Below are 22,510 nucleotides of genomic sequence, written 5' to 3' on the forward strand. Positions count from 1 at the left end.
AGGGTACCCGAAATGGCCTACATTCAGCTTTTCATTAAATAATTTTAAAATATAAAAGATATTTCAAAATATGTTCAGTGGTGCTTAAATGACAAATGACAACACTACCTGAGAATTATATCTCCACAACTGAAGATCTGAACAACTCCTATAGTTTGAGAGAAGATCAAAAGAGAAGCTTGCAAACAACAAGTACATATTTTTCATATTGAAGAATAAAAACACCACTGTTTGCCCAAAGTGTCTAGTCAGAGATAACTCCTGGTCAGCTCTCACGTGCTGAGAAACTCAGCCAATCAGGCGAGCCTCCTGTCCCTCATGCTTCTAAAAGCCAGCCGTCAATAGGACTTTACTCCAGTGATCACAGCAAGGCAGCTGAGATCCACCACGCCCTGAGCATTCCAGCTTCTGACAGACTCCCAGCCCCTGAGCGCCAGGTTTCCAAAATATTTACATAAAATCAATCGGGCATCATTACAGGAGACCGTGCCTTATGAAGATAGGTCTCCTTTGCAGTCAATGAGGAGTCTGCAACAGCTATCAAGTTCAATTATTATTAGTTCACAGCTCTTTCAATGATTCACCTATGTTTATGGTTAGTTTTGAATTGGACGTGAGTTACAGGCAAAATGACACACTGACATGAGATTATCATATTCAATCCTTCAATTCTGGTAGTTGTTGCTATCATCAAATTTTTATTTGTGTATATATAAACACAACACAAACCTTGTCAACATTCAAGCATAAATTTTGTGATGAATATTTTAAACACTGGACAATTATTTAAATGAAGAAAAAGAATTTAAATTTGTGCAGGATACAACTGTTTAGTCAATATAAACAAAAGATGGAAAGTGAGATATAAGTCAGCATATAATACAGCTAAGCAGAAGAGATGATTTCCTCAACTAGTACTGAAGAAAAGCAATTAACAAAATTCAGAAGTAACGTTATAACAGAAGTTGTTATAACGTTATAACAGAAGCAGAAGTTGTAATGGCTGTCTGCTATGTATACCACCAGTTTTACAGCTAAAACGGCTACACATACTTCTACTAGAAGCATTTTCTGATTCCGAAACTGCAAGCAAATTCTCAAGTGTCAAAAGGAAATCTACAAAAATAAAAAATGCAACAGTTCCATTCACTTTTACAGAAATTATCAAAGATATAAATGCCTCACCTTTTTATGTTATAGCCATGGATACAAGTTACCACAAGGTAGGAAAAAAAATTCCCCTTTGCTTGTGCAATATTTTTCTCCTGAAAAAGCCTTGCTTATAAGGCTATTCCAAGGAAAAACCTTCCACGTAAGACTTCAGGAACAATAGTAAATTTTTTGCAGAGACTCTTTTATTGAATTAGAAGTTAATAAGAAAAAAATGTACACCTTTTGGTGGATATAATCCAAATTGAAATTTGCTGGGTATTTATGTAAAGGTGCAGACAATGTTTATTCAAAGGTGAAACAAAATATGAATAATTTTGTGGAAGATGTTGGCTGTCCTTCTCATGTTCTGTGTTATACTGCTGAAACAGTATTGATGTTCTTCCTATTGACATTGAACTAACTGTGATGAAATTTTTCTCTTCATCATTTATTCTGTTCAATTGCTCAAAGGGAGCAATTAAAGGATTTTTGTGATTTTGTTTATATTCAGTATTCTTCAATTCCCACATTCAAAAACCTGTTGGGTCCCTTTAACAGATGCAGTTGGGGACATCTCCATTTATTTGAAGCACTAAAATCATACTTTAATTCTGAAGAAAAGAGCCTCCCAAATTCTTGTTAAGATTTTTAATAATCCATTGAGTGAAGCCTACTTATTTCTTGTTCATAGTTCTCAATACCTCTTTAGTAAATTGAAAGAAAATCACTGTTATCAATGTATTGTTGCTTAAAAGAACTTGTTGAATGCGTTAAAGAAAGAACTAATAAAAATGTATTCCTTAAAGTATCGGGGTGTTATTAAAATGGACACTATGACTTATGAACAGGAAAGATTCAACTCATAATGAATAATTATCATGGCCCTTGCCATGATTTTTGTTTGGATTAGATTTCATCCTCTGAAGAATTTAATTTTTTACATGTGCATTATTAAATAATCACCAGTATGAGAACATGTGGACTCATGAAATGAAGAGGAAGGAAATGAGAACTCATGACAATGCTGTTTTTTGTTACTGGAGCACATTTTTAAAAGCCATCGATCACTACATACGGAGGAACACTGGAAAAGCAAGTTATGTCTTGAAGATGGTATTTCGTGTTTCAAAACATCAAATCTGAAGAACAATTCTCAGAGTTGTTAACTTTATGCAAACAGATATTCAGTCTACTGGCTCATAATATTAATGTTTTCTCATGAATGAATGTTCAATGGACAAAATAAATAAGTTGCATGTGACCACTATAGAGCTACGTTACAATGTAAATAGAAGGTTGACTGTAACTGCAAGAATTTTTTTAAGCAAATTGTGCAAAATATGGAACTGTTAAGAAGAGTCAGATCTCAGGGAAATGGTATTACAAAAAGGTATGCAATTTAGATACACAGCTAAACAACAAATGGTGTTTTTAATAGAAATATATCCCATACAAGATTTTTAAATCTCTGTGTATATATACACAGGAAAATTAGAAATAATTCTAATTTAACTGGGTATCCTGTATCTTATTTGCTAAATCTGGCAACCCCAGCTGGGGAGTGTGACCAACTAGGAAACATTTTAATGTTGTTTCTTGGATTGGGTTTCACAGGTTGAGAGCATGGTATAATTCAAATCTCAGGACTCCATGAGAGAAGAGCTATTGATACTAATTATTAAGGAAGATTATTCATTGTAAGAATATTAATTTTTTCCACCAAGTTCCAAGAGAGATAGACAGCTTTTTTGGTTTGTTCATTTGGTAAGCATTCCTATCAGTTGAAGATTGTCATTTTTGAGTACCTGACTTAATGTGTGTGTGTGGGGACGGGAGGGGTCTCAGCTTCAGATCATACACTTGTCAAGTTCAAGTCCTATTCCGTAGTGGAGTTGATACCAGTGAAGCTTGGAAGTTTCTGGGTTAGACACACTTCTAAGGCAGCTTTGGCTTCTGAGTAGATTTTCAACTTTTATTGTATTATTTATCTTTTGTGAGGATTTTTGTTGTGGTGGTGGTTCTGGAGGACTTCCTTTACATTCTTGTGAACTCAGTAATGCTTTTCAAAGTTTGTTGGCTCTAATTTACCCAGCATTTAGGTGTTTTGTGGTAGGAGAGGGTTTGAATTTCAGAATATCTGATCTTGTTAAACTGCAGCCATTGACATTTTATAAAGTCCATTTCTAAACACTGAATTAAAATTGAGCCTCCTAGTAAATTTTAAAACACATCTCCTGTGAAACACTTTTGGGGATTTCTTGTAATTTTAAAATTGATTTTAATATTTCTCAGAGTAAGGCATGAACATTCTTTTAGAAGTCGTGTTAAGGAGTCAATAAATTCTATAAGTCTTAAAAAGAGCCATCTCTTAACTGCACATCCTTTCTTCCACATGCCCTGCCTCACGGAAACAAACATTTTACCCTTTCTATTGGCCCTGTGCCATTCATTTATTCATAATATACCACGTGATCCAACAGAACTGTGCTCCATTAAGGTGAGAATTGGATCTTCCACTTACATTAGCATCTTTCCTATCTTTTGTAGAGTTTGACTTGCTTGGAGGGATGGGTATCCATAATTATTAACAACTACTAATTATATTCTCTGCTTCAGGCACAATCTCTATTACTTCTATTAGACTGCATGTTTCCTCAGCAGATCAAGAATTCAGTTAATTTTGAGGCCAGATTATGCAATAATTACATGGTCTTCTACTTCCTAGTCAAGAAGAAGAATGATAGTAAAGCTTGTTTATTGAGCACCTACTATGTGCTCAGCTCAGAAATGCTTTCTAAATATCACTACTAATCCCCACGCACAACAGCCTTACAGAGAAGGTATTTTATGCTTGTTTGGTAAATGAGGATGCTCTGGTTATGTGTAGTGGTCATTTCTTTATGTTTCTTCCCTGGTCATGATGATATTTTTAACTGCCCTCTCACTCCCTTTGGGTGGTCCTCTTTTGTCCTCCAAATATGTTTTACAAAATAGGCCAAATTGTTCTGGAGACGTAGAAGGATAAAACAGATACACCACCTTAGTTGCCTGAATTTCTAAATTTCTAGTGTCTTTTCATTTTCTGGTAAGAGGTCTCACTACTGCTATGGGGTTCCATAAGATACCCTGAATCTTGACAACTTCTCTTACAAGCTATGCCTTGAAAGGAATGTATACCTTTTAATCAAAAACTAATATTAACTTGCTCAGGATCATATGACCAGGAAGTAATAGGGTCAGGATTTAAGCCCAGTTCTCTGTGACTCCAAAGCCAGTGTTGTACCATTGTAATATATATTCACTTCAAGGTGCTGCAACTCAAATTCCTAAAATTCACATATTTGATCCCAAAGAAAGCTACATTTTTTTAAGTATATTAAAAAAGTTAACCAGCTGCTAACATAATTTTCAAATTTCTAGGAAGAAATTTAAATTTTCGGAGAATATGAATCACCACAGATAGCCTGTTTAAATGCCTACTAGCATGGTTGATGTTAACAATGAACTCTAAAATTTTAATGTTAAAAAAAATAGGTAGTAAAATCAACATGGTAGATGTATCGAATTAGAAAGCACAAAAATACCCATGTTACAGTATTACACTGATAGCATCTGTAGGTAGAAGTGAAATTGTGTTTGTGGGTGTCTGTAAAAAAAGTAAAATCAATTTCAGAGTCTAAACTACAGCTTATTTAAAGGAAAAATATATTGAAAAGACATTTAAGGTGATCTCTAGATAAGAGCACAATTGTTTTTCTGTTCTCTTGCTAAATAATGAACTATTTATAATTAACCAACTCATATTTAACCTAAGTATGTAGCTTAGATTTTATTTCTCCAAAATTATCATCAGTCACGGTTCATTACCTTTAAATCTTCACATTTGGTTCAAAGCTTCTTTCTTTCTTTCTTTAATCCTCCACTAAGTCAAACTGCTTACAAATACATTTTACAAGAAATCCATACTAAAGGAATGACAACTTGTACTTTTCATTTGTGCTTAAGCTTGCCTTGTTCTGTAACTGCTATTTTGAAGTAATGGTTATACATTCTCAGTTGTCTGATACAGAGAGGACTTGTTTACAAAGTACAGAAGAACAGTGTACAAGATACACCCTTTCACAACTGTGTAATTACACCAACCAAAGCTTAAGTTAATGAGTTTCCTAAATGGCTTAGGAAGAGAGATCACAGTATGAAAAGCATGGTTTGAAAGGGATGGAGATTATCTAGTCCATCAGAGCTCCATCCCAACTATTCCAGAAAGATAGTTTTACACCCTATTTTCAAAAACTGTCCAAGAAAAAGATTCCAAGTTAAAATGTGTATGAACAAATAATCCCCCAAATGATTCTATTACTGATTCTTCATGTGTGAAATGGCACTGGAGACGTGGCTTATGAATCTGAAATGACATTTGAGCCAGTTATTTTCTTGAAAATGTATGGTTTCATGTGAAGAGTCCCTATTAAGAAATTCTAAGGATAAAGTCACAGAGCCATTGCCTGAAAACTTGCTTAACCCCATCAAGATTAGAATGCATATTCGTAAGCATTCAGTCACTATTGGTTCTTGGAAATCAATCACCCCACTGTTAATCTGCCGATACTCACTTGGTCTCAGGTTTCATATTTTTCAATTAGAACAGGTGAGGAAAATTCCCAATGTTATGGAAAAGTGGATATTAAGTGAATGCCACCCAATATTAAGGAGATGCGCCAATTTTGAGAAAGAAATACAAAATATCACTCTTCACTGTTTTCCTAGAGTATATGTTGAACTCAGCATTTTCAATCTAATGCCCATCTTTCCCTCATCCTACCTCCATATTGTGGGTGTTTATCTGGATAGCTTTCTGGATAGCTTTACTTAGGAAATTGCTTTACTAAGATGAAGTTTTCCTCTTCCCAACACTGCAAATGTTTGTGTCTGGACACCAAGAAACCTTTCTCCAGCCTGGCCATTCTATTAATATTTAAAATGTAGTTAATGTCTCAGGGTTTAAAGAATCAGTTTCAGTCTGTATTCTTTGCTCTATAATCTTCTACCTGATAGTGTCTGCAGCACTTGTCACACTAAATACCAACAGTGGGCATTCAGTAATTACTTGTTAGTTATGATAAATAAAACAAGCAAGATTTATCTTCAGAGAAATAAGCGATACTTCATGTAGTATGAAGAGATGATGTACTACAATAATCTCATCTGTAAACTCTATTTCAAGGACCCAGAGGCTGAATTTACTGAATTACCAAAGGCTGATATAAGATAGGCAAGATTCCCCAGTCGTATTGTGAACCGCACCCCTTGGAGGTGTGGAAGGCCATGCTTGGGGACAAATTTCATTTGTAAGCAAAGGGCAGAGCATCCACTGGCTTTGGTAAGTACAGTTTAATGAAGAAAAAGGATGAAAAATAAGAATATAAATCCTGTGATACAGCAGTTTGAGAGTCTCAAACTCAGATTTAATTCCTGGAATGCATTTTGTTCCTGGAATGGGAAAGCAATCAAAAATGCAAGAGTCATGAAAGGAGCCATTAGCAGAGCTGAACAGTCACTCAAAGCTTATATCTTAGGAAGCCTAATGCCATCATAAAAGCCAAACTCCCAACTGGACATGTGGGAGTCTCTGCAAAAATCAGACCAAGAATTAATCAAGGCCACAAATGACTTTCACCTTAAACAATGCTATGCATCAAAAGCAACACTAGAAACAGAGTTTTAGGAGTACAGGGCTCTTCTGCTTACACATCACTGATACGAGATGCAGCTATTTATCAAGAAGCCCAAATTCAAAACCACAAGTGGAAGAACTTTTGCCAAAACAAGAAGATATTGCATAGTCGTAGAAGCATAAGTTCCAAAAGCTAGTTCGTTGGGGCTTGAAAATTGTTAAACTATTTTGGATTTTTTAACAGCTCCTTAGTTAAGAACGAACAGATATTTCCAAAAGGTAGTAAACACCATCAACAAAATACTGCACAGAAAAGGTCTTATATACAGCCTACATCCATTCACACTTTTTCCTCTGAAAATTGAAATACCCTGGCTCCAAGTATTCTCACTTGAAAAAAAGAGAACTCAGATGGACTTATACATCAATGGGGAGATGTATTCACCTTGGGTAAAGACAGAACTAAAAGAAAAGTTTTATCAAGCAAACAAGGAAACTAGTAATATGGCTCATTTTAAAAGACGATTTCTAGACTCAGTGGAAAGGAAAGGTGCCCAGGAGCCTGCCAGGAGCACAGCAGGGTGGCTGGGCAGTAGGGAGTACAGCTCAGGTCTGCTGCCAGTTCAGTGGTAGTGTTTAGCCCGGCGGCCAGGTGCGTGATATAAATACAAGCTAGCCCCGTTCTCATCCTCCTCCAGATGGTGGAGTCTTTGGCTGCCCCATCTGTGGACTCTAGGATTGCATAATTAAATCCCTGGCTATCCTAGACTTCAATGGGCAAAGTATTCAGTCTCTCTTCATAAGTCCAGGCTTAAGGGAATTCTACTTTGGTCTGTTTCTTCACAGTGGTGTAGAGGATGAACATATAACAAAACCAGCATCTTGTAGCCTTGATCCTAAAAGGATTAAGAGCAAAATTTGTCCTCAGTAACATCTTTTATGAATAGGACCTTCCACCAAAGCTCAGGGACAGGTTGTCAAAACAAGTTTTTCAACAAAGTGTTGTCAGATACGTTGGTAAGTGAATAGTCGTTGCCACTTCTGTTATACAGAAATTATACAACTAGCTTATTTGAAGTTGCTGTAAGTTTTCCTTCTTCTTTGGAAGCGGTGATATCAGAATCTTCGCAGCGAGGCTCGTTTTGTTTCATAGGCCTGCCTGGCACTTGTCTATGAGGCCCTGAACCTTGGCCTCTGTCAACAGCTTCTCCATTTCCTCGTGGCTCTCAGGCAATGAGACTGCTCCATCATAAAGGCAGTTGAGCATCTTACCTAAGTGATTCCTGCATTGTTTATTTGCATTATAGAACATATTTCTTTTAGTGTCAAAGTATAATCTATATCTAACAGTGAATAGTATTTTTGCAAACTGTGCAAAAACAAATCCATCGATGAGTTCATTAGTCTTAAATAACTAGGTAACTGGTGTTTTAGATGCTTTGTGTCGTGTAAAAACCCTTGGTGACTTGTTAAATGCATGTTTAAAATGTTTTAATCACATCAGAAAAAAGTTGCTTGGTGTTTTTGTATGAATGGAGAACAGATTTTTTTGTTATTTTACACTATTTTAAATAACGAAATATCTGACACATTTGCAGAAGTAACTTAGATTTAAGTAATAAAGGAAGCTTATTGTTTAAGCTGTTTTCTCTTCTGTAAAGAACTATAGTAATCTTTCCCCTCTATCTGACAGGCCACAATTAGATGAATATGTTTATTGTTTATTCTATGATTAGTCCCCAAAGCATTTGCTTTAATTATATAAAATATAATTTTTATATAATTAATTATATAAAATTATAATTATAAAAGGCATATTTAACTGGACCATTAAAACAAGACCACGTGATTTAAAGAAATGCTTCTTTCTATGTTAAATAAGGATGATTTCAGCAATTAAGCACAGGATTAGCTCTGAGGTTCCTGAGAGCCAAAGAAACAAGAGAAACAATATGTATTACATAATTTTTGCAAGCTGGTGAATTGAAGCATATCAGTATTGGTTGGAGTAAATTTATTTCCTGTTGTAGTGGATTATACACATGTAAATTAAATTAATGCAAAATGTTTTGAGATGGCAAAACGTTTGCAACTAGGAAGTAGCATTAGATTCTATTATAGAGAGAGACCCCAATTCCACTACACCATTGCTGCTAAAAAAAGATGATCGTTCAGTGAGAAGAATGACACTGGTGTTTGGTTTGCCAAGGAAACTCCACGTAACGAATCAGCTTCTGGGAGATTATATTTGATTCCACCATTTTGACATGGCAATACTGCATTCAAGACAAGTTATCATTTACATCATTTCATCGTTATATATTTATATCAATGAATCCACAACATCTAGTGAACATAACAATACTGTCTTCCTTTGAAACTAAAGAAAGCAATGTGTTTATGATATTGAGAATGTCATAAGCATTATTATAATAAGCACCAACAGCCACCATCTCTTCAGCCACGTGGATGTCACTGAAGCATGATAAAATCATTTAGGAGGAAAGCCAGTCTGATTTACTAAATAGAGTCACGCAAATAGTGTTTCCTGAGAAACAAAATTTGATTCCATTTAAGAATATACAGGAGGTCAGCGTGGGCTACAAAACAAGGAGCTGTCTAACGCAGTTCTCTAGGGAAGTGGGTTTAATGACCTAAATAATAACAAATGGTAATTAGCATACTAGCCATCTGTGGATAAATACATGCTTTTGAAGTGCTTAAGGGCACTAGAGCAGCCTGTTCACTTAACTAGTTTAAAGATTCCCTCCCAAAGCCTTGTTTGTACCACTAATTTATACTCTATATGGAAAAAGGAAGAACTTCAGATATAAAGATAACATGATTTTAGGCCACACATTACACAGAGTGGATCCTACATCCATGGATTACCATAATGGAAATAGGAAAATTTAAAAGAATGAAAAATAAAGCTGAATAATTTGGACTCCAAAGTAGAATATGGTTGTTCTCTGCAAACAGATCCGTTGGAGCTTGTTGAGCTTCGTGGATAAGGAAATTACATGCAGTACATTTTATTTACTTGGGCATGGCAGCACCTAGGGGGGCACGCATTTTCATATTTTCTCCTAATGTATCGAACTATATGCTTTGTAGCAGACCTCAGAGAGCTGGCAGAGCGGAAAGCCAAGGTTAGCTGTACAATCCATTTTGTGACAGCAACACAGTGTGAAAAGACATCTGTGTTGACATTGCCAAGTGTGTGCTACATGATCAAACCCTTCATAGTTAAGCTTACTCCCAGAAGACATAGGTTTCTCAACACAATAAGTAGCCAGGTGCCCACAAAACCTGAGATCCTAAAAATTCTGGCCAAGTTGATTTAATTCTGAGGTCTCCTGCTGAAAAGTGTGTTGATTCACATTCATGGCATGATGATGGGGGACTGGAGGAGGGGAGGGCATCGGGGTGAATAGGGCTTGATGTGTTTGCTCTCCAATCAGTGTCACTCAATCAGTGTGCATAACAATTAGCATCTTACTAGGGTGTTTGCTTTCTTCTCTCTTTGTACTGCATAATTTGGTACTTTATTACATCACCTCATGTTCTTTAGCTGCTTCATGTAGCATTCATTTGGAAGTCACTTCTCAGAAAAACTGAAAAAGAAAACTCTAGCCGAGAAGAGGAAGTTATCTATGGAAAACCCAAGTCCTCATTCATAGCTACTCACATTCTAACTTTACGCAAAAATCTATCAAGTCTGCTTTGTCTGTCTGTACCAGGTTAGAAGCAGCAAAACGGAAGAACCCATAATGTGTTACATAAGGCGAGTGGAAAAGGCATGTTGAGAGTAGCAACTAATAACAGCTAACAGGGTAGGAAGAGATAAATAAGCTATACAACTTGGGTAGCAAAACTTTATAGGCAAACATTTTCTCAGGTTGCATTCTTAAGAAACGGATCCTTAAATAATGATTCAAGTGCAAGAAATTATGAAGAAAAGAGCAAAGAAAAGAGGAAGCAAAACAGAAAGGGTAAAAAACTGAGAAAAGGTGTAATTGCACCTAAAATTCCAGCCTCAGCCTCACCTCACGAGAAGCTACGTAGAATACATCGCACCTCAGAGTCTGTCCTATCTCGAGGCCAAAAACCTTGGCTTTTTTGTTCCTTATTAGTCATTTACTGGTCTAGGGCCATGAGGGCTGGAAGGCATAAGGGGGAATTATCCTGTGTTCCCGCAGACAGCACACAGAAGCAGCAGAATGGGCTCACAGCACCAGTAAAAGAGGGTCTGGTTAGGCCATCAATTACATCCATCTCCATATGCCTGAGGCATTTAATGTCTCTACCAATCATTGAGGTCAAGAATTGTTCCTTGTTCAATATCAAAAACAGAGGTCTATGTGCAATAAAAATCATTTAGTTTCATAATGAGGAGGCTGAGTTAATTTAACTCAATAAATGCTCACCCCTACTTTTGGGGTCAAAATAACAAAGTATGTACAGTAGAAAGACCATAGGATTCAGGAATTACAGGTTCAAGTCCTTCTCTACTGCCATTGGATACCTCTATGATCTTAATGTCTGTCCTTAGTTTACTTTGTTGATATGAATGGCTTCTTTATACCCCAATTCAACAAATCCCATACATCCCTCTAAAAAAAAAGAAAACCCACAATCAAGTGTCAAAGGGAGAGAGCAGTTGAAAAATCCTGCTGACAAACAGAAAATACTAAATAAATATCAACTAAAAACAAAAACATAAATAGATGCAGCCAATATTACATTTGGCTGTTAATGACAAAGACCCTGAGGTGGTAAAGGGCCATTTATCAAGAGCCTAATGTATTTTCAGACACAATATTATACGTTTTCTTAAATTTCTGAGATTATCCATAAACATATCAAGTTGTGAGCTTATAATGTAGTCATTTTTTTTCTAATAGTTTAACTATGTATACAATTAACATGAGTGATTGTTATTTCGATTGTCTGTATACCTAAAATGTGTCAGTACTTAGAGTTTATAATTTTCCAGAGAAGAGTAAATAAATCCAGTTAAGGTATACTTTGTAAATGTTTTAGTTTTAGGGTTTCTTTTTTCATTTAAAAATTGGGGGGGTGGGTTCTAGGGAGTTGTGTAGAAAAAAACCTTCCTTTTCTAATGTATTTGTCAGCATTTTTAGAAAGATCCATATTTAGATTTTTGAAGGCAATCCTGTATCTGCATACAGACAGCTGAAATGACAATTTTAAAACAACAAATCCTAATCCCTAGTGACTGTACATCTGTGTCACGAAACAATCACATAATCTGGCATGATTAAAAGGTTTGCTGATCAGAGCTCTACAGCTGAGAGCCAAATACGGCAAAGTATGATCTAGTTTTCTCCTTCACAAATGCAAATAAAGACTGGCACACAGACCAGAGAAAGCAGTTGTTCTTACACAATTTAGGTCCATACAATTTTGGTTGAAGAAAACGTCCAGTAGCAATAATTTCTTTGAAAACTCAAGTTTTCAGGCACACACCATTAAGCCAAAGTTTCCGATTTTATAAATATGTGCTCAAAATGAAAACACAGGATGTCATGTTTTACATAACCTGGAAAAATACTTTAAACACCGTTATCCTCTACATCAAATTAATAATGAAAGTCTACATGAAATTAGAAAAAAAATGATGACTCGTATTTTAAGTAACCATTCAATAATAATACTGATGATGTAAAGATATTTGCCTGCTTGTAAATATTTTCCAGAAAGTAATACTGTCTTTGTCCTTGTCTCTATAGTATCTAACCCTAGTCCCTGGCCCACAATTAGCATTCGTTCAAGATTTTTAGTTGAATGGATGAATGTCGTTTGAATGGGTAAAGAAATTCACAAACACGAAATGATTGTCAAGAAAATAATTCTAGGTCCCTGGTGGCGCAGTGGTTGAGAGTCCGCCTGCCGATGCAGGGTACGCGGGTTCGTACCCCGGTCTGGGAAGATCCCACATGCCGCGGAGCGGCTAGGCCCGTGAGCCATGGCCGCTGAGCCTGCGCGTCCAGAGCCTGTGCTCGGCAACGGGAGAGGCCACAACAGTGAGAGGCCCGCGTACCGCAAAAAAAAAAAAAAAGAAAAGAAAATAATTCTAGGAATCATAGCAACTTCTGGCCTAATGTCTACAGAATACTAGAAGTTGCAACCACATTAATGTAAATATTCCACTGGACCAAGGAGGAAATATATTTTAGCATGGCAATTATGTTTTAAAGATACAATTCATATTGTCATATATGCCTGATTATGAGTCTTGCATTCCCTTCCACAACCGTCTCCTCTGGGAAAAATGAAAAAGCAAAATACACTAAGGATGGAATTCTGATGTCATAAGATTGACTTCACTAACCCAGATATTTTCTTACTTGCTGCAGATATGGCAGCGATTTGGGATCAGGCTCAGACCACACAGGATACTGTTATTTGAATTTGTTCTTTGGCACAGCTCCTGGTTTTTTTTTGGGTTTTTTTTGCGGTACGCGGGCCTCTCACTGCTGTGGCCTCTCCGGTTGCGGAACACAGGCTCCGGACGCGCAGGCCCAGCGTCCATGGCTCACGGGCCCAGCCGCTCCGCGGCATGTGGGATCTTCCCGGACTGGGGCACGAACCCGCGTCCCCTGCATCGGCAGGCGGACCCCCAACCACTGCGCCACCAGGGAAGCCCTCCTGGTAATTTTGATGTATCCCAGCAATGTCCCCAACAGCAAAGCTGAAAAGTCCTGCTGTCTGTATTTTTATTGAGACGTTGACTATAATAGAGACCATTTGGTTAGAATCACCTACTAAGGCTCTGGGTTTGAATTCTTTCTTCTTTCTATTTTTCTCCACCTCTTCCTTTTACTCTATTTAATCTTTTTTTTTTTTTTTTTCTTGAATTTCATCCTTGGAGTTTTCATCCTGAAGATTTCCATTTCTGAATATTAAACCATGCAAGTTCTGTATGTCTTTTCCAATATGACTGTCTATATGTAACTAACTAAATTCCAAGTGGCAGGACAGACTGCTTAACAAAGTGACACATCTTCATTCTGGTCACTGCAAAACTCAACTGTCCCAAATGTATGCTCAGGCACTACAATGTTAGGTGTTGGGGGGGGACCAAATACATAAAGTAGGCACTGAAAGACACAGTACCCCCGTAATCCTGAAATTCACAAGCACCTTCTAAATTAACTGTGCCCCGACAACTGTGTTTCTTATGAGTTAAGGAAACCTAATCTTTGTTCTTCATAGGAGCTCCAGTTCAACTTGGATTATCTTTCAGGGAGATAAATCTCCTGAGGAAGGTCCAAATGACATTTTATTTTAAATTAAGATTAGAAACAATGACATTTTATACTCCTAATCATGTGTTTTTCAATAGATAATTATAAAGGACACCATGGTTTTAACATTTAGCTTATTTTCAGAAGACTAAAAAGGGTAGGAAGCATTTTTATTTAACAATGGTAGCACTTAGAGACAAACAATTTTATCTGAAATCTAGTATCACTGTTGTAATTTTTGCTAAAACATTAATCTGCAGTGAGCATTCATGGAGAATTATTTCTTTGAAACAAGCGTCTCTGAAATCCTCAAATACATCTAGTTTGATAATACTGTATTTATATACATGTCTGTCATTCACAATTCTAATGAACCAACAGGTGTATGTATATACAAAGAGACATAATATGCAAGAATGAGAGAAATTTATTATTTGTCAGGTATAAGTAATGTTAGCTATCACTTGAACACTTTATATGTGCCAGATATTGTGCTAAGTGTTTTTACACACACGTAGGTAATCACAGCTTTTATCCCCATTTTATATATGAGGGAACTGAGATGTGGATATGCTATGTGGTGGAATTAGGGATTCAAACTGAGGGATGCCTGAATCCAAAAACATATTTTTAAGTCACTAAACTTGCACTGTACAATATGATAGCTACCCATCACACAAGGCTGTTGAGGAATTGAAATGTGGCTAGTATATATTGACATGAGCTGTAAGTATAAAATGCACACTGGATTTCAAGCATCAGTACGAGAATAAGAAATATATAATACATATTTTTTTTTACAGATTAGATGTTGAAATGATATTTTGTCTATACTGGTTTAAAGAAAATATATTATTTAAATTACTTTCACCTGCTTCTTTTTTTCAGTGGGGTTACTAGCCATTATAAATTGATTGACACGTAAACAGTGCTATGTTTAAAATAGATACCCAACAAGAACCTACTGTAAAAAAATTAATTAATTAAAAAATAAATAAATTACATATGGAGTTCTCATTTGTGGCTTCACTATATTTCTACTGGATCATGTTGCACTAAACTACAATATATAGGCTCCATTTTTCTTTGACAAATTAGGGAAAGACTCAGAACTGTTAACATCCTACTTAGTGGGCCTTTACCTCTTACTCATTTTTGCATCTCTATCATGGCAGAATTTATTTCTTCACTTTAATGTAGTTATTTATATTGTATAATATAAATCAAAGGTCCTAGAAGTCAGGCTCTGAGTTTTCATCCTACAATACGAAGGAAAAGCGAAAGGAGCTTTAATGTGAATAACAATCTTTTAGGCTTGATAGCCCTGTCAGCCTCCCCTCCCCATAGGCTGTTCTCACATCACTTAGAATGGAACCAGGAATGCCCTCATCAGGATTGCTCCGGGGTGGACAAACTACAGCTTGTGGCCAAATCCAACCCACCATCTCTTTTTGCAAATTATTTTTTATCTAAACAGTCACACATATTCATTTAGGTACTGTTGAGTAGTTCTTCCAGAGACCTTTGACCCTCAAATCCTAAAATATTTACTACCTGGACCTTTAGAGAAAACACTTGCCAGTCCTGAAGTAGCTGATACCACCATTTAGAGCTGATCCCTTCCTTCGGCAATTTCGGAACAAACCCACTAGAATTACATTACAATCTGATGAAATAACAAACCCTTTTAAAGCTATTTGAAACTCCAATTTGTTTCACATTGTGTTTCAAGGATGCTTACAGTTTAATAAGCACTTCTAGAATAAGAACCCTGGAATCCTTACAAGACTTTGTGATTATCTCTCTGTTAAGATATTGGGGCTGAGAAGAAATTTTGTTATGTCCTCTATCCTGACACCAGCTGAGGCCTAAAAGTTCAGGATTTCAGGACTTAAAATGGGCATGTCCAAAATAGCTGCTATAATACTTCCAAGAACAGAGAATTCACTCTGGAGAAAATGAAGTATGCTTATGTTCTGGGCAGTGAGCTCTTTAAAGCCACTTTGTTATAGAATAAAGGGTAAAGAAATCAATAGAGATATAATATCATGACTAATGTGACCTGTCAATACAAGGCTTTTTGCATTTTTTATTTTATTTTGCACCAACTGGGTCACTTGAAGGTCATAGTTAATGAGGGAAATTCTCATTTTATTTAAGCACATTTGTTTGTGTTGATATAATCAATTGACCTCAATTTTCCTAGATGTGGCAGACCAGGTAAAATTAAAGCTATTCTTAAACAAGGCATGCTTTGCACCAAGGCTAGCGAGAAAGGATAAAGAAACATTTACTCCTTACTGATGCTTCCACAACTAGCTATCACCAATGTTTCAATTATCATCTTTTGAGTGAACACCACTGTGACAAGTACTATGCATACACTTATGTAAAAGTGAGCCATAAAACAAGGAAACAGGATAGGAGGATTATAGAAACTTTCAAAGATTTTTATAAAATTGTGCAATGAACTATTTTTTTCTGAGAAGCATTTTTACAAATGAACAAAATATGAATTGAGGTATTTTCTACAAACATATTTGCACTCCATTATTAGAGGCTGCTTATTTGCTCCAAAGGAGAACTAGAACACACTTAGGGGATATCAATTTTAAAATCCAGTGAAGGCACTGAAATAGTTGAAGGAAATGCCTAGTGAAATACCTGTCTTGGTAAATAAAAAATATATTTTTTTATTCTGAGAATCTAAGGAACTATATTATTTAAACAATGGTTCTCAAATTTAGCTAAGCACAAAATGACCAATTTGTGTAAAAAGAAAAATATTAAACTTTTATTTAAAAGCAAGAACATTATTAAGCTTTACTAATATTGAAGCATTAATTGATACGGACACTTTGCTTCATTCCTACAGGTCACTTACCAGAAGAGGTTATCATGAAGAAAAAGTGAGACTTGTACAATGTAGAGATGTTACCAGTGGTATCCTCATTCATACATTTGCCTTATCATATTGCAGTAGATTGGAGTTTATATGCAATTCATAAATTTGTTTTCTTACTCTGAGCGTTTACAGAGGCCACAGTGTATTTCTCAATTGCAAATGATAAAATAAAACTCAAACTACCCTGAGTAAAATGGCAAATTTCATTTGCTCAGTAACTGGGAAATTTAAGGATGATACTGGCTTGACTCCAATGTATGCCATAGACTCTCAATCTCTGTCTCTACATTTTCATGCTCTACATGTCACTATTAGTCTCTTTAAATCACCCTTATTCTCTTGTGCTATAGACAAACTTTCTTCACACAATCAGAAAGATACCCACTGGCCAACCAACCCTGTACCTTATAGCTACGAATTTTAAAGAGAAAGAGATCAACAAGTTCCCACCTTCCATGTGTCAAATCTAATGGAAGACACTTACTGACTTTAATTTGGTTAAAATAAATGGTGCTGCCCACGAATCTCAGAATATATGAAAATAAAACACCCCAGTAGCATTTCAGCATGTATGTCAAAAATCATGATGTAAAAAGAGAAAAAAATCCAAATGAAAAAGTTTTGCATATATTTATTCAGTCAATAATCTAAGCTGTACACACACAAAATTAGGAATTTGGTAATGGGAATTTATATGCACAAACTACTGAAGTGATATTGTTTTCATTAATTACACTTTTTAATGGCATTCTATAGAAAGAAAGAAAAATGTAGCACTATCTTTCAGGTATTCTCATGAGTTCTATGGATTGATTGGGGATATTCCAACACAGGAACTGTTTTCACGAAATTATTTTTTAAGATGATTTATTTAGAATATACTGACATGGATTTTCTATATGTTTCTAATTATGAATCTTTCATTAAATTTTTTTCTTTCTGGAATGGATATTGTTTTCTGGAAAAAAATGAAGAGTTGGAATTTAAAATATATTTTAGAAAATTTCTATAGTCCCTTCCAATTATTAACACTCCAGGATTCTATACTTTTCCTCTCTTCTTTCTCCCATAATCCTGGTGATGCTTTAAAGATTTAGTGTTTCAGACTAGTTGCATTCCTAAGATCATTCTTCTAATGTAGAGTAAGGAAATAACTCCCCAGGTTAAAATTTTAAACCAGTAAATACAAATCACGTTCTATCTTTCTAAAATCCCCTGGAGAGTCTTCACTGCATGCATTTACACAGGTATTATGTGAGTAAACAGCAGAAGATCCCACTTTTTAAAATATCTAATTGAGAACCAGGATTTTTGAAATTTAATAGCTCCTTTTGGTCCACGTGAATATCTAATACTTTGTTAAACTGCTTCCTATACATGAAAAGTATTAAGAGAGTACATCCTATCAGTTCTTACCTCAAGGAAAAATTTTTTTCTTTCTTTTTTTTTTTGCTTTATTTATTTATTTTTTGTTGTTGCTGTTGTGTGGGTAGTTTTTTTGCGTTATCTTTATTGGTTGAGATTATGAATGCTAATAACTAAACTTATAATGGTAATCATTTCACAATGTATGTAAGTCAAACAATTGTGCTGTACACCTTAAGCTTATGCAATGATTAATGTCAACTATATCCCAATAAAACTGGAACAAAAAGATCTAGTATTATTGTGGGACAGGCCTTTCTAAAAATGAAACAACTTTCAACTTTGGTTAGGATTCTCTAAGCTAAAATAAAAAAAATTGTATCATTTTAACTGGTGAGAAGCACATTTTGTAGACAGCTTTTCTTTCAAACCATGGGTGAAATCAATATTTATTTGAATCACTACTTGCTTTTAAAAATGGAAGAAGCTATAAAAACTTAGGTATTAGGCATATTCAGTTTATAAAGTATGCCATTTAATTTAATTCACATGCACATTCCTTTCTTTAAAAAAGTGGGAAATGTAATATTTTTTTGTACCATATTTTCTTTTTTTTTGGGGGGATGGATTTTACTAAAGCATTTGGCCAGGAATATATTATTAAAATAGCTATAATTAGCTTTGATGCTATTTCAAAATTCAAGACAATCACATATGTCTTTAAACCCAAAATATTATTTTTCACTTTTATGAAATGTAAAACATGTAAAATAGCCAGCCAAAGACAAATTTGAAAATCCAGACTGATTAAAGAGCTATTTTTTACAAAATTATACAAAATATTAGGTGAAAATAAAAGATAATGCTTATTTTAGGAGCTTTTGTTGGGAATGTCCTTTCTAGGGAGATGCAAAACACAGAATTATAAAGGTCTGAAACATTTGATAATATGATTGAGGAAAAATACACCTTAAACAATGTTCCAAGATGTGTGACAACTGGAGAAGTTTTTCAGTTCAGCAAATGTGTCAAATAATATATAAAGAGTTCATATGAATCAATAATAAAAAAGTAAACATCCTTAAGACTCCTCAGTTGAAAAAAAGTATATAGGTAGGAAATTCATCAAAGCAGAAATACAAATAGCCAATAAACATCTGAAAAGTTATTGCATCACCTTTTAAGTCAGAAAAATTTTAACAAAAGCAATGACATACCATTTTCACACTAGATTGAAATGATAAGACAGATGGTACATAGTGCTGGAGAGGGCATAAGATAATGAACAATCTCATACACTGATTGTGTAAGTTTATATTGGGACAGCCTTTGAGGAGCAACACGATCTGTCAAAATATCAGATGTACATGTTTTCAACCAATTATTTTTTCCTTGTAGAGATTTATCTTAAAAAATACTGCATACATGTGTTTCTCATGACACAGTTTAAAATTAGCAAACCAAAAAACCCCACAAAAACCTGGGAAAATGCTATAAGTAATTTTAAAGTTATTTATAATTCATACCATACTTTATCTAGAATGACTTTAGATAAGTATGGTATGTCTACACTGGACAACATATAGCAGCTATGAATGATTAATATTGTCTAACTCAACATAGAAAGATGTATTTTGATGTATCGTTACATGAAAACAGCAAAATGTAGAACAATATATTATAAAATAGTGTTCTTGAAATTAACCAAATAAAACAACCACCACTCCTATAACTATTTTTAGATTTTTTTTCTAAAGGCCTGAAAGGATATGCACAGAAGTAACAATAATGGCTACACCTGGGGAGGGAGAGGCTGAGGTCGAGAAGAAACTTTCATTTATGTTACATGATTCTCCAATAGCTTGAATTTTAAACAATAAACATGTTTTACTTTTGAAATAAAAGAGTATTTGCAAACTTTTATAAAATAATGGTGTAATTCATTGCTAATTATAATCACATGTGCTTTTAAAATATGAATAGTCAAGAATAGAAGTCATAAATGAAGGAAGGAATACTGCTTTCTCAGGTGAGTATCTCAATGCAGAGCTAGTTCCCTTTGTTTTGAAACACTGACAGAAACTTATTTCCCTTTCTCTAATTATCATAGGCACAAATAAAATTGTAGAAGATAGTAGAGAGTGATAAAGCTATATGTATGAACTCTTAAATGGGTTGGTCTATTAATCGTTTCCCCAATCTTGAATAACTTTTAATCTTTTTTATAGATGGTAGATCTCTAACATCCTTTCTCAACCATGTTCTAGTATCATAAAATAATATTAAGATAAACATACATGGCCCAATTACACATCAAAAGCCAGATACAGAGTAAATATTTGAGAAAAAATGGGCTAGCAAAACTATCTTAGGTATCTGCTATGATGCCAACTACAGAACTGCCTGACATAACAGGAATAAATTCTAACACTATTAGGTGTGATCAAGGGTTCTTTGAGGGAAAATTCTATTCCTTTTGCTCTCAAATAAATTACCAGATGAAAGTCAAAGTATCTTTAAAAGGAACTAGGCTATCTACTTTAAATTAGAGCTAAGAGACTATACACAAATACTTATGGTAGAGGCAATATTAAATTTCCATTAAAATGCAATCTATTGAGATATCAATATCTATATCCATATTGACATCTGTCTATATTTATAGCTATACCTATCTAGATAAATATTATATAATATATATTATATACATGTATATTTTATAATATTATATATCTATCACACTACCTAATTAGTTTTCTATTGCTATAATAAATTGCCAAAAATTTAGTGGCTTAAACAATGCAAATTTACTATACAGTTCTGTAGGCCAGAAGTCTGACACAGGTCTCACTGGGATAAACTTAAAGTGGCAACAGTGCTGTATTCCTTTCTGGTAGCTCTAGAGGATAATCTGTTTCCATGCCTTTTGAGCTCCTAGAGGCCACCAACATTCCTTGGCTTGTGGCCCCTTTCTTCTTCCTTCAAAGCCAACCATATCATAATTCCTATGCCTCTTCTTCAAGCCTCACATTTTCCTCTGACTGCAACCAGGAAAGCTATGTCAAGCCTTAGCCCATCTCTAGTGGGATGAGGGGTTATTGAGTTGATGATTGATGGGAAGATAGAGAGTAATTGACTCATATAAAGGGGTAAGGCTGGGAGGGGTATAGAAAGTCAACTTTATAAAATCCACGGTACTGCCGAGGACAGGTACTGTTTGTTAGTCCACATGGCATAAAGAAGACTACTTCAATGAAGTAAATTATTTATCAAAATCAGGATCTGTACACTTGTTCTGTAAAGGACCAGATAGTAAATATTTTAGGCTTCTGGGCCAGATAGTCTCTGTCCCAGCTGCTTAGCACTGTCAGTTAAACCTGCATGCAGCCATAGACAATAAGTAGATGAAAGGCCATGGTGGAGTTCCAGTGGACACAGTGGACACTCAGGGACACTCAAATTTGAATTCCACATCATGTCTACATGCCAAAATATTATTATCCTTTTAATTTTTTCATGATTTATAAATATAAAATTCATTCTTAGCTCATGGGCTATTCAAAAAGGGCAGTGGGCCAGTTTTGGTCTATAGTTGGTAGTTCGCTCATGCTGGGCTAGATTACTTACAGTGAATAGAAGTGCTTTTCTTAGCCATTATTTCAGATTTCTAAGGTATGGTCAAAGAAACTACATGATGTCTTGAAAGCCTGAATGTCCTGATAATTATTATATTCTTCAAAACATTGTATCAGAAGTTATTTACCTTTTGGATGGAAACAAGTACAAGAGTGTCAATAACGAAATCATTTTTTATCACAGATTATAGAAATTAAAGCCAATATCTATGTTTTCTTGGCAAAATAAATATGGACTGATTATGTATGTCTAAATCAGGAAGGCTTTCTTTAGTGAAAATTACGGTTAACATCGAAGGTCAAAAGTCATACATTTATTGAAACTATAATGTCCTTTTAAAGAAAATTTCCTCATTATGGAAAAGCATAAATGAACACAAAATCTGCCTATGGTGCTTCTGAACAAGAGAAGTAGGTAAGAACTTTTCACCTTATTCCAATAACACCCCCTCCTCCAGTATTTGCCAAAGAGGAGGTCATGAGTGAATGAAAATCTAATGAATAT

At 35.1% G+C, this 22,510-nt stretch overlaps 1 long non-coding RNA gene and 1 pseudogene across 1 annotated transcript in view; both read right to left on the reverse strand.

Moving 5' to 3' along the window:
* The window catches only part of LOC137227087 (uncharacterized), an 891,048-nt gene that overhangs the window by 288,149 nt on the left and 580,389 nt on the right, over positions 1–22,510 (reverse strand). The window lies entirely within an intron of this gene.
* On the reverse strand, positions 7,450–8,093 carry LOC137228274 (BTB/POZ domain-containing adapter for CUL3-mediated RhoA degradation protein 3-like; annotated as a pseudogene).

This window comes from Pseudorca crassidens, chromosome 7 (assembly GCF_039906515.1).
Source record: "Pseudorca crassidens isolate mPseCra1 chromosome 7, mPseCra1.hap1, whole genome shotgun sequence".
In the NCBI taxonomy this organism is placed as follows: Eukaryota; Metazoa; Chordata; class Mammalia; order Artiodactyla; family Delphinidae; genus Pseudorca; species Pseudorca crassidens.